The 21225-nt window shown below is 44.9% G+C and overlaps 1 long non-coding RNA gene across 1 annotated transcript; it reads left to right on the top strand.

Moving 5' to 3' along the window:
* Window positions 1-6650: 6650 nt before the first annotated feature.
* On the top strand, window positions 6651-15819 carry LOC115327311. Its single transcript, XR_005716129.2, has 3 exons — window positions 6651-6817; window positions 7744-7866; window positions 15604-15819. It is a non-coding gene; the product is annotated as an uncharacterized LOC115327311 (long non-coding RNA).
* Window positions 15820-21225: the final 5406 nt, after the last annotated feature.

The following is a 21225-nucleotide window of genomic DNA, read 5'->3' as shown; positions in this document are numbered from 1 at the left end:
AAAAGTACCCTGTGCCCAGAGTGCCCTCATTCAATTGCATTCTCACGGCGATATTTTGGGGTTCTTATGGTATCCGCGAGTTTATCGTTAATATTTTATTTTGAAGTTCTCCCGTGGTACTAGCGACATGATAACGGGGTGATCTGCTTTCAGCTTCTCAACCTGTACCATCGCGGACAAAATGAGCTGAAACAGCGCTCCGCCCTGCGCCGCCTGTCGCCTTGCTCCGCACGCACGGCGCACCCTGAGGCCGAGATAAATTCTCACTTGCGCTCGCTGCGCCACTGCGCTCTTCCGTCCGTCTGCTACCGAGACGGCTTGTGCGACAGCGGGCGTGTGCGTGGTAGGGCGGCAAGGGGGGAGGGGGGGTGGGGGGGGGATGTGCATTGTTGAGGTTGTTCAGGCCACAGTTCAGGCGTTCCGCTCTAGGCAAGGGGTTTTGCGGTGCGGCAAATTCGCTCCCACGCCACGAGGCGGCGTTTTGTTGCTTCCGTCGAATGATTCAAGTCCCCATGTGGCGTGTAATTTCTACGGTCACTGTCATCGTCGCTGCTCTCCTCGGCCTCGTCTCCGTAGCCAAGGGCCTGTGCTATACCGCACTACAACGCGCTTTGCCCTTCTGGTCGATGCTACTGCGTTGTCCCAAGATGTGTTCGACAGTCTCCTTGTCGCCGCCACAGAGCCCGCAGTTTGGATCTTCTCCATAGAGCTCAAATCTGCGTCTCTGGGTTAGTAGGGAGCCCGTTCGAGCCTGGAACAGCAGCACGCTGGCTCGGTCTCCCCGCTAGTGTGGATAGGGCGTTGGTTCCTTCTTGTGTTTCCTGTACAGTTGGAGGCTCAGTATCCTCTGCATTGTCCTTCTCCAGTCCTCTATTCCGGCCCGTGTCACCTCTGCCCGTATTGCCCTCGCCCACTCCTCTTCCGTCGTCACCAGATGTCTTGTTGTGCCCCCACCGTACTTCGAATCTATGGTCTTTATTCTCTTCATCCAGCCTGTATTGGATGTGGTAGTACATCTTCTACGTAGCTCTCCTGGGGAAGGAACTTTAGTCTGCCCATGTATGCAAGCTTCGACCTGGCCTCTTGTATCTCGTGGGTAGACATCCCATTTCCCCGGTTACCGCTGCGTTTGCTGTGCAGCTCAGCAGCCATCTCCCCAGTCTGTATTGATGTCGATCCAGACACTTTACCACTGTCTCGCTGTATGTAAGCGCGTCATTCGCGTAAGTCACTGCTCGGACTGCAAGGGATTTCCATAGTAGCCTCCCAACCGAGTGTCTATTGTATGAGTGCCAGGCGAGATGCCACACATCCCCCTTCAGTTTGTTCGACTTCTTAATTACGTTTTTTCCCTATTTGGTCAGATACTCCTTGCTGTGCGTTATTGTTACACCAAGGTAATTGTAGGCTGTTGTTTTCTGTACTGTTTAATTTTGTAGGTAAAAGCTGGTGTCCAAATTCACGTTAGAGCCCATCCACTGCGTTCTTCCTGCATTAAATTTAAGGTTGTCCCTCGCTGCCACCCCTGTGCAGATGTCAATCATCTGCTGCATATCGGTTGAGGACTCTGCGAGGAGCACCACATCGTTCGCAAAGGCCAGACATGGGATGCGCGTGTATTCTTCCTCTCCGTCCTTGGTCGTACTGCTCAAGCGCAACCCTGCCCCTTCCTCCTCCAGATGTTTGATATGTTTCAGAAGGTCGTTTGTGTACACATTAAACAGTGTTGGCGATAGGGGACACCCCTGTCTCAGTCCAATACTTATTGGTACTGGTTTTGATTTGTAGTTTTCTAATGTGTACCAGGCCTCGCAACCCCTGTACAAGCTCTTCAGGAGTTCGACACTTTCCTTTTCGAGTCCGCTTTTCTCCATCTTATCCCATAATCTTTGGTGTGGTACTGCATCATATGCTTTCTCTAGGTCTAGGAATGCCAGGAACAACTGGGAGTTTTGGATGTTTTTCATTTCTATGGCTTGGGATTAACGTAAATAGGTTATCACTTGTTCAAATGTTTTGCTGAAAGCCATTTTGAGCTACTACGAAAAAGTTGTTTTTATCACACAAGATCTGTAGCCTGTGGTTTATTATGCTTGCAAATAATTTGCAGACTGCTGATTATTGCGATTGGTCGATAGGCATTGAGGTCTTTTGGGTCTGCTTGTTTCATTTATATAGGAGCTTTACTCTTGCCTGTTTCCACACTTACGGTATTTCTGTTGACACCGGGCGTTCATTAAGCATGTTTTGAGGTTGTTTGCTGCCTTTTTTTAATTGCCTTCAGGAACTCGTTCGAAATATCATCCATACCGGTTGCCTTCTTGTTTTTCAGTCGTCTTATTTGCCTCTTCATTTCTTCCGTGGTTATGGGATCTAGTATGGAATGCTTCTGTATTTTGCGTTTTCCCAAAGTTTCTTTTTGACTGTATGTCTCTTCCGGGGTTCGCTTCAGTTTTTTGTTGTTGCTGTAAGAAGTACTCAGTCATCCATTCTTCAATTTGGCAATTCTCTTTCAGGTCTTTGCCCCCTCTTTGCAGCATACGTGTCTGTTCTTTCTTTTTTTCTGCATCCATTGTAGTAATTTGTCTCCAGAGTTTCTCGTTAGATTTTTTCCCCTCTTTCAGTATGTCTTCCTCTGTCTTTCTGCAGAACTGTTGAATTTTTGTGGCCACTATACTTTGTTTCACCTTGTGTTGTACCGCAGGAAAGGCTACATGCGCGAGCTCCTTGCTCTATGGCACACCTCGGCGGCACACGCTCTCGTGCACCAAGGGCAGCTGCCAACGCTATGAGCTCGGACTTCTAGCCTTCGCTGCGGTACAACATGAGGTGAAACGGAGTATAGTGCCAACTTTTTGTTCTTCAAAACATTCCGACAGGTAGTTTTGGGTGTAGCCTTTTCGTTGTGCCCACCTGTGCTGCCTGTTGATCTCTCGTCTTCCCAATTGCCTCCTTTACCTCCTGTTGAACCAGGGCCTTCGGTTTTATTGTTTCCCTTTTCTGGATTTTTTTCCACTTGTTCTTTGACTGTTTGGGTAATTAGGCTCATTAGTTCTTCATATGTGTTGTCTTTTGTAATTTTTGTCTCCAATTCTGATGCAAATTTTCCTATTTTATCTTCTGCTCCTAGCTTCCAGCGGTTTTCCTGGATAATTGTTTTGGCTTTTTTTTCTGTTTTTGGTTGTTGGTGTTTAGTTTTAGCAGTATTCTGTTATAATCGCTTACACAGCTGCTTACCTTGCTCTCGTCTATGTGTATAGCATCTATCTTGATGTTTTCTTTGCCTGCCTCGTCGTTTATGAGGATATAGTCAATTGTTGATTTTTGGTTGTTGCGGCTCCAGGTTGTTTTTCCCTTGCATTCTGACTCCAGGTTAACTCTAGCTAAAGGGGGGCGGGGGTGGTTCAACAATTTTATGGTTAAAAGAATTTGCATCTCCTCATTTTTACGTTGTTTATCGTGCCCCGGAGGATAGAGAAACCATTTTCTTCCTTCAAAATGTCGCGATTTTGCTGCATAATTGCAAAGCAAAAGCCGAGCTTTTCCCCCCCTTGCAGCCGCAAGTGGCAGCCGGAGGAACTACGGCTAGAAGATTACGTGACCTCGCTCGGCTCTAAGCTGCAGCATAACGCCCGCTAATGTCAGCAGAGAGAGGGAGAGGAAGTGTCCTCCGAGACAGCACACGGGAACCCACACGGCACTCCGAAGGACGTCACTAGGAGGGGGACCAGGTGTGACCCTGAAGACTGGGAGTGAGTTGAGGGGTGCCCGAAATGCCAATATTTATCTTTTTTTATGCAACAACTAGGACACGCAGGAGAAATCGGTTTTCTGTTTGTTACTTCAGAAGTGTCAGAGGGCAACTTCCACAAATTTTTGACCGAAGTCCGGAAATCGTTGCACCCCCCCCCCCCCCCTTTATGCTGTGTTTTTTATTAGTTTCCTGAGTTCTGCTGCTTTGCTTTCCCTACCATCCAGTTCTAATATGTGGCAGTTAAAGTCACCCGCAATCATTATCGGTTCATTTTGGAAGGTTGAGCCAATGTCTTTTGAGATGCAGTCGTAAATTGATTTGTTCCATGCCGGATCTTCGTTTGCCGTTGCCGAGTAGGTTGTGCAGATGGCGCCACTTTCCCTCGAGGCTTTCAGCGCTCCCTCAATGGTCTAACCCGAACGACTGGCAGCAAAGTTACAATACCTGACAAAAGTATTGTATCCTTGTCCCTAACTTTGTCGGTTCTTTATAGAAGGAAATAAAACTATTTGAAGAACCTAAAATTTTAGTCACTTGAATTTTTTTTTTCTGTGAAAAGGCATTTTGATAAATACCGAAGCAGACATTATCTGCTTCTGTCCTCGCGAACGCCAACTGTCGTTTACATACTCTTGCATTAATTATGTTCAGTTTTATTTTATTACCAACTAGCGTTCCTTAGGCTGCAGTTAACGCGTGAGCAACATAGTCTGGGCCCGTTTGCTTGAAGCGCTAACAGCTGCTAAAGTTAGCCGCAGTACCTAGGAGAGGGATTATTATATCACGTGGCTGGCTCGGTAGGGATGCGGGGAAACGTGGCGGTGCCCCGGTGAGTGAGTGCCACTCGCTTTGGAACTAATATGTCGTTGTAGCTGTAATATCAGGCGCGTTAGTCAGCAATGAATGGTGCAGGAGGCTTTCGCTTTGCCTTACCTCACTTAAATCGCAAAGCATGAGCAATGACCTTGCCACATCTTTTTTTTTAGTCTTTTGATTCTGGCCATTACTAAGCCTAAATGAACGCGATAATTGTCGGCACGGCAACGTCTTTGGAAAGCGGATTGCCTTGACTCAATTGGCCGGGTATTGATAGCACACAAAAGCTGACAGCGTACCATTAGACCTTTTTTTTAAACTACCCAAGCATCAAGAACCACGCTGGAAGTGTAATTCTACGGTCCGCGCGCGCTGGCCTTTTTCTTATAAAAGATTCAAAGTAAATAATCATAATAAGGCTTTGACGAACGTGTGTGCGAGGCAAAATTTGTTTTGGACTTTTTGATTTAGAACAATTACCACTGCAGACGCTACCACGTGCAACGCCTGTAACTACACTCGGTGCTTGGGAAAATTAAGAAAAAGGTCTATTGGGACGCTGTACAAGCTTGCACAACGTCTTTGTGGAGCAAGCCACTGAGCTGCTTCGCCTAACAGCACCTAGCCGCCTAACTGCACAAACAATTTTGTTCTTAGTGCCCCTCAAGCAGGGTAAACAAATGGCAAAATTAAAAATGTCCTATTGTCACTCTTCTTTTTCATTTTGCCTGGTGTATATGTGAACGAGTAACAAAAAATACACCCGTTATGGGGCATAATTACCTTTGGTAATGGAGCATTTCGCATCATTGGTGATTTCCTTCTCTTGCGATTAGAACGTGCAAACACTGTTGGAATGGCAGTCTTCTGCTTCAGCTTCTTCCAGCCATCTGTGCGATTTTGCTCAAACTGGGATTCTTGAAAGTGCCTAGAAACATATAATTTATTTTACCTTATAATGCCCTATAATTAACGTTTACACGCTTCGTTGCTTTATGTACATTAAATCCAGGACACTTATAACTCAATTTACTTAGCAGTCACCAGTTTAAACAGGGCTGTCATAACCAGGGCCCCTTAGATGTTGCAGATAGTGAACATGAGAAATGCACATAATTAAAATGAACTTTGCCGTTTTGTTTCATTTAAATTCCATGTGCTCGTATATCTTTATGCGACAAACAAAGATCATAGCTTTAGTGACCGCACATGCTTATCTTGATTGCAACGAACTATAATTATGTCTCAATTTTCTTGAGTTGAGCCAAAGTTTGAACTGCATATATGACCAGATCAATGCTATTGACGGTAATTTATAAATTCATACCGTCTGTGATCGTAGCTGTAGATGCGATCTTGCAAGGCACAAGTGATCATTTCCATAGTGGAAAGTTTTTGGAATAAATGAAAAGATTCTTACCTCAGAAAGTCGGAAACCAGCCGTTGGCGTCCACGTGTCGCGCTTTATTTTTATTGGCCAGAGTTTCCCTAATTTTTTTCTTTCGGAATAATAAACAACCGAAAGCCATCATGGCTGCTGTTAGAGCACCTGACGGCACAGCAACAAATCATTTTCGTCTTTGAAAATAAAAGCTTAGAAAATCAAGGAGCCGGTAAACCTCCAGGGTAGCCTATGCACATGTACGGGGAATAAGAACAAAAATGGTGGTCGGGAGCGTGTCGATTGCAGCGGGTTCGTCGTTGCCACGCGGTTGCTAGGGCCAACGTCAATGCCGGTGGGAGGAGTCAAGGGTCCGCCTGGGTTCACCGAGGACAATGGATGGCCAAACTCTCCCCTATCTATAGCTCTGACCCTTGGCAGATGGAGGCACCATCTGTGAGATGCTGTCACAAACAGCGGCATTCTGTCTGCTGCTTCTCAGGGACGGCGTCCTCTCATAGTCAAAAACAGTTTTCCACTTCTAACTTTTTATTCCGGTAATGATATGCATTAAAACTTAAGCATCTCGCTTGAACGGCTGCAGCTATGTTCCAAAGGAGTTTGAGCTTTCTCCAAAGTCTAGTTTATTTTTGCGGTGCGAAAACCAGGGTTCGAGTTTTTCAGGGACATTCTGTACAATAAGCTATTGCACCCTCCTCCTTGTTAAAAGTTCTAGTTGTTAGGGTTGTTTTACTTATTATATGGTGTGTCTCTCTTCATGATATAAACCACAGTGAAGTCTGAATTCTTGTGCTAGGTGCCATCCTGACCAGGCTGAAGCTGACATGATTAGCAAGCATCGTAACGTGAGTTGAATGATATGACAGCATATATTGACTACTGTGTGGATGTTCGTGCTTCGTGGCAGTCATGCGATAACAGTTGCCTTGACGTCACTTGTGTTGATGGAAGGTTGCCCTATTATGTCAGCAAGAACTATTTTTTGTTTTGATTAATTTGGGGAGCTTGTGGGCCATTACATGGAGTAACTTTGTACAGCATCCTTGTCTAAAGGCTATACCTGTTGGAGGATAATGCCTTATTTACATTGCATTCCAAATCTCACTTTTTAATTACTTCAATAATACCTAGTAGCTGGCATTTGATGTCAGCTTCTGCCACATCAACCCATGACCTTTGATTGTGTGCCAAACACACCACTAAATAGAAATGGCTTCATTATTACGTTTTGTTCCTCCATTGCATAGGATATGGGAATCCCAGCAATTACATTCTCCAACGGTATTTTGTAATATTCACAATTTTAAAATATGTTAACAATTTTATAAACCTCCAAGTCGCTCATTAACTGATCAATTATTTAAATAAATGTCAACTGTTAACCGGTTGCAAGTTTCTAATTAATGCACAATCCCACCCTGCATTACTGTTTGTGTATAATATCAGGAAATGTTGATTAAACATACAGGTTATTTCATAACAACTTTTTTTTATGTCTGACCCATTATATTCAGTGTTTTCTAGATAAGTTTGAAGTTATATAAGAGAGTGCTCATCTTAAAATTAAGCCATACCACTGGATGTACACTAGTGTGTGACCGATACATGTGTTCCCAGCGAAATGAAAGAAGGCATTTAAGAAGGGCAAACCACTTGCTTTGCTGTTTGTCTTGTCTTCTTTTAGGTGCGTGGGTGTTTAAGTCGAAAAGTGTTAAAGTGAAATTTGCTGCTGCAGGACTAGTTTTCCTGACTCGGCTAGTTTGTCTGGCAGCTTGCAACCTATGGGAACCTGAGGAACTGCATCACAAGAGTGAAAGGGACGCCCACCCAGCACTTCTTCGAGGATGGTGCCTTGAAGAAGGGAGAAGTGCGCCTAAAGTGAATGCCATGGCAGGTGGGTCATTAAAGTGAACCCCTAGCACAAATAATCCCAAACAAAAAATTGTTAACAAATGGGTTAGAAACAAAAAATGGAAATATGGAAAAAGAGGTGGAGGTGAACACACCATAGCACTGTGTTTTATGCGTCTGTTCTCTTGTGTCCTTTGCACCGTTTTTTGTTTTTGTCTTAAAGGGACACTCATACCCCACAAAAAAATTTTTTTTCCATTTTTTGCCAGGCGCTTCATTATGGTGTCGGAGAACTACCCAATTAATATTTTGCAACAGAGTCGCATATTTTTTTAATAAAGCCAAAAGACGCAACTGCTCGAAACCGAAACCGAAACCCGACGGAGGTCGAAGAAGCGGAGAGAAGAGAGTGAGTGGCGGAAGTCACGTGGCTACACCCGACCGTGCGTTTTTTTGTTTTTTTTTCTCCGTAGCAGACGACACGACATGCGGCGTGCGATGCGCCGTGCGGGAACTGCTCGCCGTGCGATTCTTTTGCAGTTATGTTTGTTCCGCTTGTTGTTCTGTACTCCAAGATGAGTTGTTTTGTACAGTGAGGAGTTGGAGATCAGTAGTAAGTGCCCGTGGTGAATTTCCATGATCGGCTCAGAAAAGAATACACCCAAGATGTTGCGTGAAGAGCTGGCTCACATGTCCTGCGTCCGAAAAAAAAGGGGGCATTGTGCGACAGAGTTTCCGAAAGATCAACGGGATCGGGAGCAATGGCTGGCTGCAATTCCTGTAGAACATATACGGGCACCTCGGAAAGCGGACGCTACCTGATTTATATGCTCCTTGCATTTTGTGGAAAGTGATTACATTGAGTTCGCAGGTGTCAAAAAGAAAATCCCATACCATTTAATTAAGCGAAGTGTCGTCCACAACATTTGTTTGTTATTTTTTGTTTCTTTCTTCAGTGATAATTGTAAAAAAAAAAAAGATATGTAAACATAAAAAAATGTAAAAAAAAAAAAATTCACGGGGGATTGAACCCGGTTCTACCGCGTGTGAAGCGGACGTCTTTCCCACTGAGCTACTAAGGCATCTCTCTACAGGTGGATCGCTTTCCTTAGTAATAATTCAGCCGGTAAACTGTAAGTTGGAAAGTTTGCTGCCGATTTTCCTTTAGCAAAAGCACTCCCGGGTCGAAGTCGGGAAGCACCACGCATTGGCGACATTCGCACCTAGTAAAGAAATTGTACGCGTCATATTCAACTCGAAGTAGACACGTCGTGCTTGACGTTTGCGCGAGCGATGTCTTCAGCCACGAGAAGGGAGTGACGGCTCGGCGACGTCTTCGTGCAAATCGGCTTGGTGTTCGGGCGTGTCGTACGGGATGAATACCAATTCTTTTGATTAGTCCCAAATTTCTCTTTTAAAGGTAGCCAGAATTCGCCGGTACCGCGAACGACAGTTCTGAAATAGAGGTCCCACGCCCGTCTTCCGCTGCCATCGCCGTCCCCGCGAGTCCCACGACACGCAAAACGACGAACGCACAGAATGCTTCCGGTTGTCTGTGGAACGTTGTTTTTTTTCAATCAACGTAATTACAGCTTTTTAGAAGCCACAAAAAATGGGTTTCATATTTTTTTCTATTTTTAATACTGAGTGTGTGCCTTCAGTGACCCACGACTTTGATTAAATTTGGTGGTCGCATCGATACCTTAGAAAACGGCCCGTGACCGCGGAAAAGAGAGTGAGCGAGACTCGAACCGGCCAGTTCTTGATTGGCGGTTTTCGGGCGGAAAGAAACCGAATTTCGAGCCGCAAATTCTCTTCTGGGTAGTTGAGCTCTCATATGTCACGTACAACTAAAAACCTCGGCGAGCATAAATACCCTGTCGGTGTCCCTTTAAATAATGGTTTATCATTTAGTCAGTATCAGCACTAGTGAACAAAAGTATGCTCTCAATCATTCCTATGAATTAACTGTGTGCTTGCAATTTAATCACGAACATTGTTTATGCTTGTGTCTAGAAATGTAACTCGTACCGTAATCTATTAAAGGGACATTGATAGGGTGTTTATGCTTGTTGAGGTTTTTCTTTGAACATGACCTACGATACTCCAACTACCCAGAACATTACTTGCGGATCCAAATTGTTTGTTTCTGCTGAAAAACAGCCATTCTTGAATTGGTTGCTTGCTATCGCACTCACTCTCTTTTTCAGGTTATCTGGGGTTTAAACTGTATGTACCAAATATATTCAAAGTTTTGCATCATCTAAGGCACACACGCAACATTAAAAAAAAAAGAAGAATATGAACCACATTTTTGTGATCTCCAAAAGCCAGCAAAAATGCTGATTGAAAAAAAAATACTGCACAGATCACAGGAAGTACTTATGCTTATCATATTCAATACAGCGACGTACTGCGGGCTGGACGATACGATGGTGACGCATGATGCACCAACGTTGCGACGGATGAGGGGGCTTTACTTCGGAACGGTCATTTGTGATACCAGCCAATTGATCTTCAAGCGCAGACATTGAGCGGTTGTCGTGCGAAATAATCGCACGACAAACGGTGCGCGCAAATTCGTCGTCGTCGTCTTTTCGGTTTCGTCTTCTCGTCGTCTTTTCGGTTTCGAACTGCAGAGTTTTTTAGGCTTTATTAAATATGTACGTGGCTGTGTATTAAAATATTTCCTGACTAGTCTCTTGACACAAATTAAATTGCCTGGCAAAAAAATGAAAAAATATGCACATTTTTAGGGCGTGTTCGTGTCTCTTTAAAGAAGAAAACCGAGGTGCAAGCTGGCACAGGTTAAACAAGGTGAATTACCCAATGCAGTAGTAGGGATTCATGAAGGATGATGCAAACACTGAAGTCTAAAACAATGGGCTAAAAATAAATAGGCAACCCTGAAGAGGGAGACACAAAGGCACTTTTTTCAAATAATATTTTCCTGCTTACAACCACTCTACAAAGGGAATTCGTTCCCGGATATTGCGGCCTTCTACTGTACGCAACCCCGAAGGTCCCCATGACAACAAACGAAACGAAGCAACCTACGAACCTCTGAGTAAATGTGGTTGAAAGAAGAATAGCTTGAGTTTTTAACCTAAGAAGTACAAAAACATTATACACAAGGTCAAGTTTCCGAAAACGGGTCGACATCGAACTTGTTTCTAATGAAAAAATACAGGCAAAAAGCAGTGGTATAGCCAAGATTTTTTTTTCTTTTTAGGGGGGGGGGGGGGGTGGCTGGGATGTCCATTACTTGGGGTTCAGAGAGGGCTAAGGGGTCAAAATGCTTGTGTATAATATTATAGGGTCGACTGGATTTCGGGGTGGGGCTGAAGCCCCATAAGCATCCCTCCCCCTCCCTGGCTACGTCCCTGTACACCTGTTCCACTCAGAGTCGAAACACAGAAAGGGCTTAGTCAATGCATTTCTATGCTTTATTATCATTATTTTGATTCTTGCAGTATATTCTTGTAGTCATTCCCTTCGGTCAAAACTATTTCAGCAGGATCCCACAAGGGCGCAAAATCATTACTGTTAATCAAGTGGGGGTTTTTTTTGTTGCTTTTCTTGCAGAATTTTGTTGCAAAGATTGCATAAAAACAGGGATCTTTATTTGGAACTGTGAAAACATTTGAGGGAATAATTGTGAGCCTTTATGGATCTGTTCTGAAAAAGTTTTGACCCAAGAGAATGTCCACAAATTTATACTGAAAGAATCAGTAACAAAATTGAAGCTTGTAACTGTGGTGAATAAGTCTTCGCTATGTTTTGACTGTGAGTGGAAGAACTTTTTTAGCCTTTATCTTTTTCTCTAGAACCAGGTTTGATGTCCCTCTCTTTTAGGAAGTTAATGTTGTGTATGGTGCTTTTCTATTCTCTAGGCTATAAGCTCGAGGGTATTCCCTGTTTCTTTGATCACATTTACACAGAGGTTAGTAGGTTGCTTCTTTGTATCTCTGTCCTTGAGTATGTTGGGGGTCGTGCTGAGTCCTGGACTGTGCAAGCTGAAATGTTAGTGCAGTGACCGAAATCCACTGCTTGCTGGGCTTCTACAAGAGATGCTGAAGTAGCAATAAGAGGCGGTTTGAGGACAAGAGTGCATGGCCACTGCTATGCGACTCTGCCTGTTTCTCATTCTTTAGGAGCACCTCGATTTGAGTCATCTTTATGTTTTGCTATCGCCTAGCCGTGCTTGTTGGCGCCTCAATTATCTGGGCCGGTGGGCTTTGTCCCAGCCAAATAACTTTGTCCTATGACTCAGCAGGCAAACATAATGGTGACTATAAACAATCCCAGAAGCAGCACGTCTGCAGCAAGGTGCGCGGTTCTCAACCATGATCAGGCCGAGTCAGGCATCATGCCACTGCAATCTCTTCTGAACGTTATCTTTTATCGCTAGTTGAAGTTTTCTTGTTAAGGCAGTGCCACTGTTGTCAGTCGTCGCTTGGTCATTTCAGCTTCTAGCAACAATGACTGGACTGTAGGGCTGAGCATTGATTATAAATTTAAACATCATTATAATTGCCATCCTTTAACCGATTATTAATAGATTAATCATTCTCATTCCTTTCCATGCATACTCAAAATTATATATATTTTTGTTTGCCTTTACTGAATGTTTGATAAACACTTATACGAAATTGATAATGAATCAACTTCAATACATAGTTGAACAGTTTGAGGACACACTTGCAGATTATTACTTGAGTTGCATGAGGCAAAGAGGTTTGGTGATATTCATCGGCAAGAGCGGCTTCCTTTGATTGTTCTCGCTGCTCTAAACAGACACTCAATATATGTTAAAGTGGCCAGAGCACATGTAACTCTCTGCCCCTTGTCTGGAGTTACAAATCTTGCCCTTGCAGTTTATTTTAGGTTAAAATTTCACCTAAACGTTGCCCTTCATATACATGTACTCGGCCATTTCTCTATGGTAAAAGCATTTCATTTTGATTTTCTTTTCGTTCGTCATAATTTTACTGGTTGACCGGATAAACAGAATAATCCAGATTAAAGCAATTTTATATTAATTGATCGGTTATTCTATCCATTGCCCAGCCGTACTCTTCAATAGAAAGCACTAAGGTCCAGCAAAATATTTTTCTTTTGGAGATGGTTGTAAGTGGAAGTGCACCCATGAAAAGGGTTTCTTAAAGGCCGACCTACAAAACCATTTTCCGCGGGAGAAGAGGTTTCCTCCTTGCCACCCAGAAAGGAAGAAACCCCTTCTCCTTTCTACGAAGACTAGCTTCCGGACCCGCCGTTTTTCAGGAGAGGAGGAGGAAGGAGTGCGAGAGGGGAGGGATCGAAGGTCGTTGGGAGCACTTTTCTACCCTGCGGAAAATGGTTTCGTAAGTCGGTCTTTAAGGTCTCCCTCTATATGTTCTGTTGTGTGCCACTTAATTAAGAACCTTTCTCTCCATTTAAATTTAGCTGAGCTCCAGTCTTCGGTACATTCATCATAAGACATTTCTTTTACAGTGAAATTTCAAGGCAAGGTCAAAATTATTGCAACTTGAAGCAAACCAAAATCACAGAATGAAGTGATGGTTTCCTCTTTTGTTTAGACAGAACTAATGTTTATCAATATTTTGTTTAAAGGTGCTTTTATGACAAAAGGTGTCGCCAACCTCTGCTGAAGACCATGTGGCTTGCGGCTTTAAAACCCATCACATGCAAGTGTTATTTAAATTTTTATCTTCATCATCATCATTCTCTTGAACCACAACATTATTTAGAGCACCAGTTTTACTAAGAAACTTCCATTGCCAGAGACTCATGCTCTTATTAATTGTGCAATGACAGTGCAGCCACCAACTGCCATTTCTAGTGAAATAGTGGTCTCTGGTGTAACAAATTTAACAATGAACAGTGTGCAATAATGAAAAACAGTCCACTGCTGTTTTTCCAAGGTCCACTGACTTGCTTCTGCAGGCATTTATGGTTTTCCAATGCAGTGTAAATCTGATCAAACCAAAACAGAAGATAGAGATGTGCTGCGTTAATGGTCCCTAGACCTTCCCAGTGGTGATGCTCCTCCTCACCTTTTCCTAGGCAACGAGCGAGAGGACTCTTCACTAGCGTGATCCATCATGGGCTTCTGGTATAACGAAGGCCACTGGAAGGGGCTCGAGGGCAGTCTGCCTCGAGGGGAAGTTGACTTCTTGATTGCTGCTACTTGGGGACTCCAAGATATATGGACGAGGCTTCTCAGCAGACCTAGGCTATCCTGGAGTTTGGGGTGGGCATGCCCCTCTGTGTTATGGACGTTTGCGAGTTGTGTTACTTTCCTACATGGCGACAGCCGCCTCCTGTGCATAAGTGAATTGGTGCTCATCTTTTGTGTAAGGTTGCTATTCATGTCACTGAAGGAAGCTTTACACTTCTGGTGTGGCATGTCATTTATTTGGCAGCTAGAAAAGCTGTTGCTTGAAGTCAATGTTTAGGTTCTTGGTTTTCGGAGGACCGGAAGTATTTTCTAATACACTCAACTCTCAGTAACTCAAACTCCTGGAAGCCACAGACTTTAATTTGAAATATGAGAAGTTTGAATTATCGGAAATTTATGGAAAAGTGATATGAGGCAAAGTATGAAATCGCTATAGGAATAACTACATATACCAAGCCGTTTTTTCTAGTATCCTCTGCACAGGCCTATTTAAAAAAGGGCACACATAAAACATTGGTGAGGCTTAAAGCAAATATTAATATTGGCCGAATATTTTCTAATTGAATATAGAATAGTTTCTCAAAGCCTGTTACTACTGTTGTGTCGTGCTTAAACAAAAATTCAGCTTAACTTGTGAAGGTTGTTCCCAACCTTCCCGTTGTCCACTTCTAAGCTCAGTTAGTTTTAATATAACTACATCTATGAACTGTGGCCTCTGTAAGTCCAATGCCTACATTGGGGTGGCATGTAAATGACAGATTTTACATAAAATTAAATTTAAAGAAACGCCCAGCTATCCTAATCGAAGGAATTTATAAATCTGCTTGCTATATGCAAATATTCTTTCTTTCATCTGGAATTTAATCCCCCTTAGAAAAATCAAAGCACAAATAATGAAAGCAGATTGTCAGGACAGTGCTCCTTCCATAATCGGGATGGGATAGTCCCATCGAGTATGCTTTTCACCTAGCACCCGTATACTGCGGCAAAGCAATGACCACGAGCTTCGCGTGTATTGCTTTTCCGGAGTACACAGGTGCTCGATGAGAAGCGCACTCAACGGGGCTAACCCTCCGCGATGGACAAATAGTGTGAACGGAGCGAAAACATTGTTTGAATTAAACAGCTTATAGATGTATTAAAACATAGCAAAAAAACTAAATTTTTAAATTTGTTTGAATTAACCGGCAGTACGAAATATCAGAGTTTGAATTATTGCGAGTCCACTGTACTTTTTTTAGTTCAGAAAAAACAGTATTTAGTGGCAGCTGTCAATGAAAATAGTAGTGGTTGTATACTTCACATACTTTTTTTTCAGGTGCCGTAGTTTTACAGTTTTAGAGGATTTTAAACGATCACATGAAATTGGTAATACAGCACATCATTATGCTGTAACTCGCCTCTGGCAAGCACATTCCAGTGTTACAAGCAGATTATACTTTTTCATGCAGCTAATGAGTGGCAATTCTTCTGTTTTCTGCTTGTCTAGTTTGGTAGAAACATTGTTCCGAAATGGTGACATGAAAAGAAGCTATTAGTCTAAATTAAATTTTGTTTGTCTTGATCCTATAAGTGAATTGCTCTCATATCATTTTGCAGGCATTGCGCTGAGGCTTGGGCCATGTGGAACTGGAGGCAGCCAAGTCATCAAAGAAGATAGGACTTCGGCTCATTCGGAAACCATGTGAACTACGGCACAAGAGGCCCAGGGCACCGGGACAGCTGGCTGAATAAACAGCTAAGCCTTTCAAACATTGAAGTGTGTGCTATCCCAAGGAGAGTAGTTTGAAGGGGATTAGAGTTTTAGACCTCAAGGCAAATGAATGTATTTTTTCCTGCCAAAGGTTGGATACTTCTTGAACAGCCCTGATTCAAAAATACGAAAGAGTTATACAAAGAAGGTGGACAGGACAAACATCTTTCAAATTTCAACACATTGGTGTCTTCTTTTGCTGGTATAAATTGAATAACCTGGGGACATGCACTTTTAATCTGACAGGGAATCGAACTGATGACCCTTTCTTACAGTGTCCATTGAATTCATGATCAGTTAACGAACAGCCTGGCCACCAACACCTTTGAAATTTTTGGACGAGGCAATATATATATCCTTCGGAGACTATATTCTTGTGAAAACGGTAAACTGTTTCTCTGTTGTTTGTTTGCCTAGTAGATAACATACACTCTAAATGACACCAATTTTTTTCGTACGGCGTGACGAGAAACATTGCACATCATTTGTGCCAGACTTCGGAGGTGGTTGTTGGAAACCTAATGCAACTGCAATTTAGCCTAGACTTTGATTATCATGAGCAATTGCAACTAGGTTTTGTCAATCTTTTTTCTTTTTGCACAGCGAAGCAGCAGGTGCTGTAACATGAAGGTTCAATAAGAATGGGTGCGTCATATGATGTTCAGATCACAAAGACCTCAATCTGGATGCCTCCTAGCTGATCCACCCCAGTGCCTTGAGTGCATTACAGTAATGCCTAGAGCTTGAGTATTGTTGCCTGCAACATGATGAACCTACAAACACAAACATCTGTTCTCGCATGTTATTTTGCCTTTAGATTGGGGAGAAAACTGCCGTCTGCTATACCTTTAGTGGCAATGAAAATGCCACAGCTAGCATTATTTGCCCCATGGCCGAGGTGAAAATGACCTTCGGCTATGCCTTTCTGGCCAGGCAAATGTCACATTGTTTTTTGCTCGATGGCCGAGGTGAAAACAAAGCCAGGCTAATGTCGCGTCGGTATTTGCTCCATGGCCAGGCTGAAAACAACCCTCGGATATACCTTTGTGGCCTAGCAGATGCCGGCCCTCGTTCTTTGCTCAATAGCCCAGATGAAATCAAGGCCTCGGTGGCCTAGCAAATGCCGGCCCTCGGTCTTTGCTTAATGGCCGAGGTGAAATCAAGGCCTCGGTGGCCTAGCACATGCCGGCCCTTGTGTTTTGCCCATTGGCCGAGGTGAAAACGAGACCTCGGTTATACATCTGTGGCCAGGCTAATGCCGCGTCGGTATTTGCTCCATGGCCAGGCTGAAAACAACCCTCGGATAAACGTTTGTGGCCTAGCAGATGCCGGCCCTCGTTCTTTGCTCAATAGCCCAGATGAAATCAAGGCCTCGGTGGCCTAGCAAATGCCGGCCCTCGGTCTTTGCTTAATGGCCGAGGTGAAATCAAGGCCTCGGTGGCCTAGCACATGCCGGCCCTTGTGTTTTGCCCATTGGCCGAGGTGAAAACGAGACCTCGGTTATACATCTGTGGCCAGGCTAATGCCGCGTCGGTATTTGCTCCATGGCCAGGCTGAAAACGACCCTTGGATACACCTTTGTGGCCTAGCAGATGCCGGCCCTCGTTCTTTGCTCAATGGCCGAGGTGAAAACAAGGCCTCGGTGGCCTAGCAAATGCCGGCCCTCGGTCTTTGCTTAATGACCGAGGTTAAATCAAGGCCTCTGTGGCCTAGCAAATGCCGGTCCTTGTTTTCTGCCCAATGGCCGAGGTGAAAACGAGACCTCGGTGGCCTGGCAAATGCCGGCCCTTGTTTTTTTGTACTGTGGCCGAGGTGAAAACAAGGCCTTGGCAACTGGGCAAATGCCGGGCTAGGCCCTTCCTTGGTGGCCAACATGTAAAAAAATACCTTGGATGGCCGGGAGTTTGCCGAGCACTGCCCTTTGCCAATGGCCGAGCTGAATTGGAGGCATCGGTGACCTGGCTTTTGCCGACCATGGTTTTTGGTTGTCCACCGAGGGTTTGCCGGTGGCCGACCAAATTGATCGTTGGCCTAGCAATGGCCGAGGCATGGCCGATGATTTTAGAAAATTCTGTGCTCCTTGGGCGGGCACTATAACCGAGTGTGGATGCAGGGACAGAACCTGTTTCCACTCAAGGTTAGCCCTTGCCGCCTAAGAAGGTGAAAAAGGAAGGAAGAGAGTGCAGAAGAAAAGAGAAAGAGGTGGGAGGAAAAGTGAAAGAAGGAAGAAGAGGGTAGAAGAGGCGACTGACTGAATCATCCTGGTCGGGCCAAGCCAGGACACCCGTCTACGAGAAGCAGGGGTCCAAGCAGTGTATTGCCTCGCCCGGGGGGCCCCGAAGGGTCCAAACATACCCCGGGCTCAGCTCAACCACCAGGGTCCCCTTTTCCCCGGACACGGGTACGCCACGCACAGCCAGACGTGGGTGGGCGAACCCACATGGCTCGGGGTTCGTAGTAACGCCACTCACCAGTCACCTACAAAAGTAGGTGCCCACTGCGTTCGGGTATGGTGGCCCACGTGGCTGGGGTCCGTGGTGACGCTACTCACCAAGCACCTAGCACCTAAGGTGCAGGTGCCCCCTGCGGGGCTCGGGGTCCGTGGAGACGCCACTCTCCAAACACCTGCTTTCACAGGTGCCCCCTGCGGGGACTAAACATAGTTAAAAGGCTATCCACCACCGCGTGGTGTATCAGATTCTGTTAACATGCGTCAAGAAATATGTAGGCCAGACTGGGAGATGCCTGAACGATAGGCTCCGGGAACATAGTCTAAACATCAAAAACTATCGGGATGGCCACCTTTCAATGCATTGCCATGACTGCGGGTGCAAACCTTTTTTCGACTTATGCTCAGTACTAGCTAAACATAAAAATAGAGCTGTTAGGGAGATTATCGAAGCGGACGAGATAAAAAGGGCAGGGCTGGGGTGTGTCAGCGTTGCAACTATCGACCTTTTGGATAAGGAGGTGCAGTTCATGCAAATGGCGGCAAGGCCTGGGGTTGGCTGATTGATAGGATCCAAGCGTGTATATATGCATCATTTCCATGTTGATTAAATAGTTGCAGTCAGCGCTCGTGTCTGTCTTGTCTTTCTTTCTTTTGTCCTCGTCCAAAAAAGCGCTACCATGTTTTTGGCAACCGAAGACCAATACCAACTAGCCCAGCATTCAGTTTTGATGTGATAGCAGTGGGGTCGAAACCGAAACTATCCCGTCGTATTTCAATCCTTGGCTCCGTGCCAATCCAAAGCCACAAGCAGCTTCCGGTTTCTTGTTCGCCTGAAGGGAGACAATGGACGGAGTGCGTCCGTCGATTCAAGTTTAGGTAAGTTTTGCCACTTTCATATTCATATTGCATGCCACAAAAATATCCAAATATGCGAGATCATCTTTCGGACACCGTAGCTCACGTTGTCACGGTAATTCGGATGATTTTTCACTTTTTTCGACGATTTGAGTCAGATAAAGTGAAACCATCTCAACACTAACAAACGGCGGCGGCGCCGTTGTTGTTATTTTGAGAATCCCGTGAATGCTCTCTGACATCGGAGCACTGCAGATACGCTGATTAGATCGTTTCTAAAGTTCCCGTTGCTATCAGTGAACTGTTGTGTGTTGTCCAACGCTCGGATACGGATCTTAGAACAAACACCATGCGTGTGTTTGGGAGGGCGACACTCGTGAAGAATTGGGTGGTTTGTACTTTGGCGTGTCGTCTCGTCCTTTCTCACGCTAGCAACAGCATCGAGTTGTGCCCAGTATTTTGAAACTCCCGGCCTGCGCGCACTGGGTTTTCGCGCCGCTTACCGCGGGAGTGTTCGGGGTGACGCGGTTCGAGCGGCAGTTTGGCGCTGGCGTTTGGCGGATTGATAGGACACGCTCCTAGCTGGGTGTCGTCGTCGTGCTCGTGTACGGCGTGCGCTTCGCGCTGGCCTGCGGTGCCTGGCGTTGGGTTTGAGGTGCACGGGCCTCAGGGGCGGATGCAGAACTCCGTTTTTTTTTGCTTTGTTTTTTTTTTTTTGGGGGGGGGGGGAAATTTTTAAGGATACTATTCTCCCATTCTTGTGGAAGGGGGGTCCAGCCATGTCAAATTGCCCACCGAGAGGGGGGTAGAGAGGGCGGTCAACTTTGTTTGGGGGCGGGGGGGCCACCCCCCCCCCCCCCCCCTTGGATTTGCCACTGGCGGGCTTAGAGTTTCATGAAAGTGTTGACCAAAACCTTTTAACCTCATCGTTCTTGTTTTCTCCCTTGTTGCCTGTTCGTTATTTTAATAATCTTGCTCTGGTTGATTGACTAGAAGACGCTCGTGCGTACGGGCCCCTGCATATTTGTCTAGCCTTGCAAGCCACCCAGAGTACTACTGTCGCTAATAAAGATTATTGTTGCTTGCCTTAGTGACGTTTTAATTTACCCCGGCCACATTCGTGACTTGTAGAACTCGTGGGTGCACAGGTAGTTTACATGGCTGAGGAAAGGGGTTGAATGATTTGATTAAAATGCTTTGATCTGCTATAGAATGTTTAGCGGTACACAGGTTGCAATGGAAACGCACGCATCTGGCAGGCGCTCTCGCATGCACGGTGGAGACGCATACAAATCAAGGACATCCAGCTTTGAATGTGATGACTTTCTACTTGCTACAAGTTTTGAGTACCTAAGGTCCTGGTAAAGCTAAAGGGAGTCTCTTAAAACATTTGTGGAAAGACGCAATGCTGGATACAATTTTAGTCTAAAAGGTAGTCCACACTGTAGCAACCGGCTAGGACTGAGTCCGAAAAAAACAGTCTTTAAGCCTCTTGTGACGGCTTATGACCACGCCGCACAGCAGTAATGGCAGTACTAAGCGGCTTAAAACCCTGTGTTGTTCAACTCCGTCGTAGTCATTTGCGACAGTGTGAACCAGCTTTAACACCTCTAAAGACCCGTTCACACTCTTGCAACAGAGTAAGACCGAGAGAGACCAGACTGGTTTTTAAGGCTCTTGCGATCTCTTGGAACCAGCTCCGCTGCAGCGCATCCGGTCCTAAGACGTCGCAAGAGGCTTATAAACCAATCTGGTCTCTCTCGGTCATACTCGGTCACATATATGTGTACGGCGCTTTAGGTGCATGCGCAAACAGTAGCCTCAGGATAAACTTGCGCAATGCACTGGCACCAATGGATTTCGATCGCATCCCCGGTGTTGATATTTTATCTGTATCCCTGCGCGGCAGAACACGTTAAGAGGATTGTTGATTGCTGTGCATGTGCCTATCAAGCGAGCTGTGCTATTTCTAAGTGGTGTTTAATTCCTTTTTGCTTTCCGGGATTTCTTAAGGTACCAGTAGGTATCTAAGCTCTACATGCAGACTGTTCCTAATACAATTACATCACGAAGAAGCTCATTTTCCTTATTTTTGGAGTTTAATGGTGCTGTCATCATGGTCTTTGCGCTGTCAACAACAAAAGAAGCGTAATGTTGGCAC

This window comes from Ixodes scapularis, unplaced genomic scaffold (assembly GCF_016920785.2).
Source record: "Ixodes scapularis isolate PalLabHiFi unplaced genomic scaffold, ASM1692078v2 PGA_scaffold12__126_contigs__length_90152505, whole genome shotgun sequence".
Classification (NCBI taxonomy): Eukaryota; Metazoa; Arthropoda; class Arachnida; order Ixodida; family Ixodidae; genus Ixodes; species Ixodes scapularis.
Note: the sequence above shows the minus strand (reverse complement) of the source record. Positions and strands in the feature narration are given on the sequence as shown.